We start from the raw sequence: 10,468 nt of genomic DNA on the forward strand, positions 1-10,468 counted from the left end.
TTACGTATTTAGAGGTACATGACCTGGAGCAATGAAAAGTAACGAAACTCATTGAATAGAAACATCACCCTAGGCGATTCTTATATATATACCTACACACATATACATGCATCATTATTTCTCTCTGAAGCTAGAATAATCCGGTAATATATTGACATCTTACCTTCATTCGCTGAGAAGTGCAACATATGTGCTACTATTTATGAAACAGCTGTAAGAGACTATCTGGACACAGTCTAACTCCTTTATTTCTTAAGATATACTTATTTCTAACGTCTCTCTTAAAACAATGATATATAAATTTTTGATTTCAGTCCTTTATCCTGGTAACAGATGTTTGCGTGCTCATTTCTCCTTACTATTTCCTACACAAACACACACACACACACAACACACACACACACACACACACACACACACACACACACACACACACACACATACATATATATATATATTATATATATATATATATATATATATATTATATATATATATATATATATAATATATATATATATATATATATATATATATATATGTATAAGTATTGCTGGCCTGCTTGCTTAGTCAGCGGGGGGTGGCGTCATTTGAAGGCTAAAACAATGCGAAACGCATTGTGACCAGCGATGTGTAGTAACATCTGATAGCTTTGTCGATCACGGTGATCACGGCGATATATAAGTATTGCATTGTAAAGAAAAGATTGTCTCGTACGGGTAACAAATTGCTGAAAGATGATGAAATTTATTGATGCCTTTTAAGCATATTATTCTACCCAAGTCAGTCAATGCACTGGTCTATCACAATGCCTTCCCATACTTCGCATCAGACGACGGGTGAGTGAAGAAGATGGATATGTGTACGTGCGAAGAGGGAGTTTGTAAGACGAAGCGAGTAAATCATGAGTGTAGCGTTACATACTGAAAGACAGAAATATCCTATTGATATGATTAGACACTGACAAATTACAATATATGATAAATGAGAGAAGTTTAATCGGATTATCATTTAAAATCTCTTGCAGAGATTTAGCGAATCGATTTACAAAGCGTATGACATTAGGAGACAGTTTGTGATCAAACGTAACTAATGTGACTATATGTAGGTTGTTCCTACACCTATTAAGTTTATACAATATATATGCATAGTGACACAGTAGGTTTCTAAGTAGCAACTCAGCCAGACGCACAACCACAGGTAGAACCACTCCCAAACTTACGAAGTACAAACACACACATGCACAGATATTATATAAATATCTTTTATCTTTTACTTGCTTCAGTCATTAGACTGCAGCCATCTCGGAGCACCGCTTTGAAGATATTTTAGTCGAATGAATAGCGGTTCAACAAAAGACACCGATAGACTAGGCTTACAAAGAATAAGTCCTGGGGGATTTGCTCGACTAAAGGCAGTGCTTCAGCATGGCCGCAGTCAAATAACTGAAACGAACAAAAGAATAAAAGAATAATGCAAATACATTATACGTCTGGCACTTATTTTTTCGGTCTCTTGGCGAAACTTCTAAGTTATGAAGACGTAAACACTGCAACATCGATTGCCAAGCAGTGATGATGTGTCAAACACAAACGCAAGGACATACAACCCCCACTCACATCGATACACATACACACGCACGCACGCACCCCCCCCCCCACACACACATACACACATACACATACATATATACGACGGGCGTCTTTCAGTTTCCGGCTACCAAAGTCACTCTCAAGGCTTTGCTCGGCTCGATGCTTATTGCCAAATACACTTGCCTAAGGTGCTACGCAATGGAACTGAACACGGAACCATATGGTTGGGAAGCAACCCTTTACTACATAGCCACGCCTATATGCTATATAACACACATTTAATATTATCTATGCATTTATATTTATATTATATACCATACAATATTATGTATGTTTTAAATATGATATATATATATACATATATATATATATATTTCTTTACTACCCACAAGGGGCGAAACACAGAGAGAACAAACAAGGACACACAAACGGATTAAGTCGATTACATCAACCCCAGTGCGTAACTGATACTTATTCAATCGACGCCGAAAGGATGAAAGGCTAAGTCGACCTCGGCGAAATTTGAACTCAGAACGTAACGGCAGACGAAATACGCATGTATGTATATATGTATGTATGTATATGTATACCAAAATCTAGTATCCTATAAAAACAGATATGCACATACGCATCTGCTTAAGTTATACAGTATCATAATACACAAGTTAGGCTATACGAAATGCGTAATTACAAACATACAGGTGGAAGCTTTGTAGAGTTGCTTCTATATCTCGCTCTGTCGCCCTTCTGTCTATATATGCATATATTCTATATCATATTATATTATATATAAATATATGTAAAAATATATCCATATATATATACATGACAGATACTCTCTCTCTCTCTCTGTCTCTCTCTCTCACACACACATACACACACGTACACATATACTTTCTACATTCATGTGCATGTTTGTGTTCGTCTATTTGTGTTTATTTACTTTTACAGTATGTAGTTAGCCACTCAAGCATACAGTGTGTACAGTTTTGGAATTGTTTATCTAATATAAAGGAGACTATTAAATAATTTAAAAAAATATATATCACTTTGCTGTTTGTCAACAAACTGTCTCCCGCTTTCAACTCATGTTGTGTCTTGTACTTAATATCATGTCAATATTTTCTTCATATGTGGATTGTAAATCATATCCATAATATATATGTGTGTACATGTATAGAAGTTGGTAGAAAGAAATGAAAGAAATAATTCACTGTATAATACATATATACGCATTTACTAACATACATGCATATCTTTTATTTTTTTATCTTTTCAGTCATACTGGGGTACCTCCTTGAAGGATTTGTTATTAGTCGAATTAACAGCCCCCCAGTATTTATTTTTTTGTTACGCCGGTACTTATTTTATCCCACATGTTTGCTGAACCGCTAGGTTGTCAAGAGGTACTGGAGGACACACACACACCCATACGCTCACATTCGCACACAACACACACACATATATATATATATAATATATATGTTCTACGGTCTTCTTTCAGTTTCCGTCTACAAATCCACTCACCAGGCCGTGGTTGGCCAGAAGCAAGAGTAGAAGAGGCTCACCCAAGGCGCAACGCAGTGGGACTGACTGGGAACTTTGTAGTTTGGAAGCAAGCTATTTACCACACAGCCACATCTGTGCTTATATGTGTGCATGTATATGTAATATCTTTTTTAATGCGCCTCTCTCTCTCTCTACCCACCCCTCCTCTCCTCTCTTGGCCTGAGACCTACTTCATGTCTCCATTCCTACCCACCTCTCCCTTCATCGTTATCCCTCCATGAACACCTCACCCCTACACATCCAAATCGCACCATCTCACCCCACCCCACCTACCCGCACACACCCCACTCCAACATACCCCACCCTATCCCCTCATCCTCACCGCAAACCCACACCCCACGCTCATATCCCTAGACCCCAAACACTGCCACACCACACAACATCACACTACTTCCCTGCACCCACATCGACATTACATACCCACACATTACTGACGCACACACACACGCACACATCCACACGTCAAGGTCACCAGCCCCTATCCACACACACACTCTCTCACATACACACGCACATGCACCTTCGTTTTAGGACAACCAGTGCTTTATTATCTCCTCTTCTCCCTAGCTCCCCTATCTAACCACCTCTGTCGAGCCAGCCGCCATGATTGAGCGCTAGCCCTTAAAGCTTCGTTTTTATTCTCTTTCTGTTTATTTCATCGTGGTCCTTTCTGTTGAAGAGCGTAGGCACGAAACTTAAAAGACTTTCTCACTTTCCCGAACGTTAAACTAATACACCTGTTTGTTGTTTATACACCTGTATTCGTCTTTTGGTTTTCTGTAAATTCTAACTATATTACATATATTATATGTATCACTTTGCATGATTTTAGTCAAACAGATCGACTCCAGGACTTATTTTTTAAAGTCTAATACTTATTCTAACGGTCTCTTTTGCAGAGCCGCTATGTTACAGGGTTGAAAACATGCCAACACCAGTTGCCATGCGGTGATGTTGGGACAAAGACAGACACAAATAAATGCACGAGCACATACTCACACATACAAACACAAATACACAGACAAACACACTCAGACAGACACAGACAGATACACACACACAGATATGCGACATGATTTTTATAGTTTTCGTCTACCGAATCAAGGCCCCATGCTCTCTTGGGAGACAATAGCTGAATGTGCCACGCAGTGGGATTCAACCCTGAACCACGTGGTTGGGAAGTAAACTTATACTACACAGCTACGCCTGTGCCTATTAGTGTGGGATGCTTACAAGACCTAGGTATCCATAGAAGTCTCCCATTTGAGTAATAACTAGCCTCGATGTCAGTTAACTTCGGTGATATATATATATATATATATATAAAATATTATTCGAGACAAAACCACTATTTTGCAAAACAAACAAGGAAAGACTTAATCAATACATAAATTTTAATAAATAGTCAAAAAATATTTTGACTATTTATTAAAATTTATGTATTGATTAAGTCTTTCCTGTTTGTTTTGCAAAATAGTGGTTTTGTCTCGAATAATATTTTATAATATTTTACTATAAAATCGATTTAATCCTAAATCTGATTTTTTCCCTGTAAAATTGGATTTATTCCCTAATATTTATATATATATATATATATATATATATATATATATAATATATATATATATATATATATAAGATATATATATATATAAGATATATATATATATATATATAAGATTTTTAGCATAATGAGATAAAAAACCAAGGCTGTGTAGATATTAGAACATTTATTGATAGAAGATATTATTGCTGTTTCCAGGATATTTATTAATTATATCCTTTCATCGGAGAGGGTGTGAGAGGATGGTTAAGTAATAATTAATTTAGATGGGATACAAAATAGAGAGTGAGGTGGAGGAAAGAAAATAGATGTGAGATATGTAGGGATATTGAATATGTAGATCCATTATTTAGGCAGAATGCTATATATGTAAAATTCCAATACCTTATGAGAAAACTCCAACAGCATTTAAAATTGTTCATATATATATATATATATATATATATGTAATAACTTTTCAAATGTTGGCTCAACAACAGTAATTTTGAGGGAAAAGTCAATTAAATTGACATTAGTGCTCGACTATTACTTACTTTATCGACGTTTAATAGATAAATGGCAAAGTGGAACTCGACGGGATTTGGTTTTATAACATAAAGAATATTTTCGCTATGCTGGAGCGATTCTGCCAGGTCACTGACTTTCATGTATATGTAGATGACTAAAATAGAACGGTTTAGAAGTTCGCATCCCAAACGTGATTCTCTGGCCCCGATTATGGTGTTTAGCATATTAGTATTATTGCGAATAGTCTTGGTTCGACTACATGCCTTGTGAGTGTAGTGGACTAGACAAAAACTGTGTGGCAGAACGTCGGATTGATTGTAACCGGAATTGAAATGTCCAGCTGATTGCACTCAGTCATTTTGATTTGCTTGAAAATTATGTTTACTCTCAAATTCAATGAGACTGGTAGTTTATTTGGTCGAATGATGAAATACTTATTGTTTTGAATCTGACCGTTATGTATATCTAAACACACATATACACACGCATGCACACGAACCCGCACATGCACAGATATACGCACATATACGCGCATATATACAAACGTACATACATACATACATACATACATACATACATACATACATACATACATACATATATATATATATATATATATATATAGATATATATCTATATATATATATATATTATTATTATACATAGGGAGAGTTTACGAAAAAAAACAAAAGACGAAGGCAAGTGGTGTGCAAAACAAACAGATAACGTTCGGGAATAGAAAAAGTCTTATACGTTTCGAGCCTACATTCTTCTACAGAAAGGGACACAGAAAAAAAAACAAGGAGAGAAAAAGATGTGTGTAGTGGCTAATATATATAGATATATATATATTGTAAACCACACACACTTAACGTATGCGCGTTGTGTATTCGACGTTAGGCTGCGATTTTGCATGGTGGAGAATACACACATGCACGCACACACACACACACGCACGCACACACACACACACACACACACACACACACACACACACTCGCGCGCGCACACACACGCACACACCAGCAGACACCCACACGCACAAGAGGTATTCGTAAGTACAATATTTAGGGAACGAATGAGCGAGAAACAGATAAAGAGAAACGAACAAATTTTAACGTTGAACCATATATGTTCTCTGCGAGTCTGTAATATAATTTGATTGAAATATTTTTATAGCTACCTTTGTGCCCAGTTAATGTTTTATTGTGAATTCTTTTTGGAGCAGTTTGGCTCGAGGTCAACTGCAATGGCCCTGCAGTTCTTTGATGATTCGTATTCCTGCCGTGACTATCATGTGTTTATCTTATGTGCAGTGCATTTCCGAACAGGCTTATTAAACGTGTCCTTTCTCAAAGGCGTAAGTGTTAAAGATGACTAAATGTAAATATCAAGAATAAGAAACAGTGCTTATCGCGAACTTCATTGTGTTAAGAGTTCATAAAAATAGCTCCCATAGAATAGAAATCAGATAATTAAACACCCCTACAAAATGAAATTCTTCTTTCAACCCGTTAATGAATAAAGTACAAAAATTAAAGTCATAATTTCATCTTAGCACAGATGATGAGCAAACTGATTACGTGGTTCATTTTTAAAAATTTTTCAGCTCCCTCTAATATGACGAAAGTACAATGAATTAAGAGCTTTGTACAAGGAAAAGAAACTAAATATTACTGGAAGGTCACATGCAAACACAAACACACACACACACACACATACACACACACACACATATATATATATATATATATATATATATAGTGAGTTGGGTACAGAAATTCAGGGTGAGTACTTGATAATTGTAAGCACCTGTATATACCGTTTGGTGGTGTAGGTGGTGGAGTAAATTAATCAAAATAAAAACATGGTGCCAAGGATTCAGCGGTACATATGTTTCGGGCCTTTATTAGACGGACTTATAACAATGCATAATGTGTGTCTGTGGCCTTCAGCCGCGCACAACTACTACCTCAAGGACATGTATTACATAAAAAATTCTACGTTGGGGTTGCAAATCCTCTCATTCGCGTACGACATAATGCGGCAACAGCATAAAAATGAAGCGTCCATCTCGTCCTTACAGTATTTGAATATGCATATATACGGAACAACTTTCACTTCGAATATTCTACACAGAAGACAGGAATGAGTTATTATGAAATTGAATTTTTTAAAGATTATTTCTCTTTGCATATTCTATCTTTCTGTTTATTTTGAAGTAGTAGCGTTCCTAGGTCCATTTACCTTCTAAACGCGTTTGGTCTTTTCTTCTAAACGAAATTAAAGTGGTGTATTTTTGCTACGAATTCTAGTAAGATATGATATATTGTGGAAATTGAAATCAAGACTGTTGCAGCATATATATGCAGCTGATTACTGCCTCAGGAAGATCATAGATAGCTCTCACTGTCAACGCGACAGTGTACTGCCATCTGTTGGTGCGCTATAGAACTAGTCCGGGAACGTTTTGATACTACCTCGTATATATATATATATATATAATATATATATATATATATATATATATATATATATATATTATATATATATCTATATATTATATATGTGTGTGTGTGTGTGTGTGTGTGTATAAGGCGGTGCTCTAGCATGGCTGCAGTCAAATGATTGAAACAAATAAATGTATATATATATATATATATACGTCGATAAAACAGGCAAACAATAGTAGGCGTAAGGACTGTGTTCCCATGGGTAGTTGAGTAATAAATAATATGATATAATCTTTTCTTCTTTTACAGCTGTTTCGGATAATCGATAACTGGTGCTATAAACACGCATATCATGTAGTGAACTCGATTTGTACTGTAAGTCTATGAACTGTTATCCTCGTAAGTGCTCACTGGAAAATATCTTAGTTGAGAAAAGCTCTTATAGATTGTTTATATATAAATACACACACAAACACACACACACACACACACACACACACACACACACACAGACACACAGGTAAGATATAACAGACAAACACAAACAGACAGGCATACAATAATGTAAATGATGTGTATTTTTTTTATGAAAATGAGATGCTCATCCCGATTGGCAGAAAACTGTCATCACACGGTTTCAAGTGTAGGAAAAGATGGCAGACTGACACTTATTTCAATACCTGTGTCCTTATCGTTTGTGGATTAAAGTTTTCCTCATCTCCTAAGATATGCTTATTTTTCGAAAAGATAAAATAAAAACTAGTTATATAATGTGTCATAATTACTATAGCCTTTTAAATATTATAACCTTGTGCATACTCAAATATCTGTGATGACGCAATGCAGGGCCTGAACAAATATATTAACTTTAAGAAAATATATTAAAATAGTACCATTAAATCATACGAAAATAAGAATTGGCAAGTTGTGACCGTGTACAGTTAGTTCCCCAAGACCAACCATCCGGTAACTAAAATTGCTCCGCGATTTTCAAAGTTTTATTCACAAATACAGCTTTTTATTATTTATAAAAATAATCAGTTTAACGTGTATTCCTCTGCTTTTATCTTGCGCAACATAAGACACGTTAATTAGTATCAACTAAAGTAGGGATTCTCTCAAATGTTTTATCTATAGACCCCTTTACTGTTTTATTTTGGTGGATCCCCATAACCATTCGATGTTTAAAAACTAGTTTTATACAAACTTCTTTCAAAATTTCTATTTTGCTTTTCACACAGAGAAAGAAACCTAGCTGATTTTTTTGCAATACATACAAATGCATCAAAAGCAAAAAAAATTTTCAAGGACACGTAAAATACTATTGTAAATCTCCAATTTAATATTTTGTTGCATGGGACTCCTACTCCAAATCTTATAGGAACCCTCACGGGGCCATATGGACCCCTGGTGCGAACCACTGAACTCCAGATTGAAATCACTTGTCCAGTCTCTATTTTCAAACCTGCTATCCATGTGACATTTCAGTGATATGAGTCCAAAGATATACCGAAAAGAAAATGGTCTCCATTATAATAATTATTGGATACATGAAATATAAGATCAACCAGTGTAAACAGAAACCTTAATGTAGATTGATGCCCGCCACCATTTTCAATAATAATATTAGGCGTTCAACATCCACACGATACTCTAAGCCAATTACCTAAATATATTTAATTCTCGGATATTAGCATATGTATTTTCATTCAGCATCACATACTCTATAATATTTCATCTAATAGAAATCAGGCCACGCAAATATTAGAACCGCATTTACATAAATCGTTGAACAAAAACTTGATATATCTTATATATATATATATATATATATATAGGAACAACATGTGCGCAGTGCGTAGATTCTTTCTTTCTATGCACGTACACGCACGCCCCCCTCCTTATGCATATATGTACATATATATATATATATATATATATATATATATTATATATATATATATATTATAGTTGTATTATGCATATATAGATATATATATACACATATACATAAATGTGTGTGTGGTGTAGATATATATGGATCTACATCTATATCTAACGCAAACACAGTTACACACACACACACGCACTCACACAGGAGCACACACGCACACGATGTGAACAAAGGGACACTCAAAAACAAGTACGTAAATTCAGTCTTTCGCATTTCCAGTTCACCGCCGTGTTTCTTTCTTTCTATTCCGTATTAAGTATACATCAATATGTTTAACTGACCCTCTCAAATTCGGTGCGTATACGCAAGAGTGTACGTCTCTAGCAATCTGAAATTTTGTATTTGTTAGAAATATACCAGTTACAAACAAACACATTTCGCACACACACGCACACGCATATACACACACGCATATACACACACACACGCACACACACACATACACACACATATATATACATATATATATATGTATATATATGTGTGTGTGTGTTCATATATATATATATATCTATATAATATATATATATATATATATATATACACACACACACATATTTATATATATACATATACATGCATACATACATACAATAATACGTATATATAAATATAAAAATACACATATATGCACACATACACAAGTACGTATATCTAGCTATAAAAATACACACATACACACATGTATATAAGTGTGTGTGTGTGTATATATATAGATATATATATATACTCACACACACGCACACACACACACACACACACACACACACACACACATATATATATATATATAACTGACATGCATCCAAAGTTTACATAGATATTTAAA

This window comes from Octopus sinensis, linkage group LG1 (assembly GCF_006345805.1).
Source record: "Octopus sinensis linkage group LG1, ASM634580v1, whole genome shotgun sequence".
Classification (NCBI taxonomy): domain Eukaryota; kingdom Metazoa; phylum Mollusca; class Cephalopoda; order Octopoda; family Octopodidae; genus Octopus; species Octopus sinensis.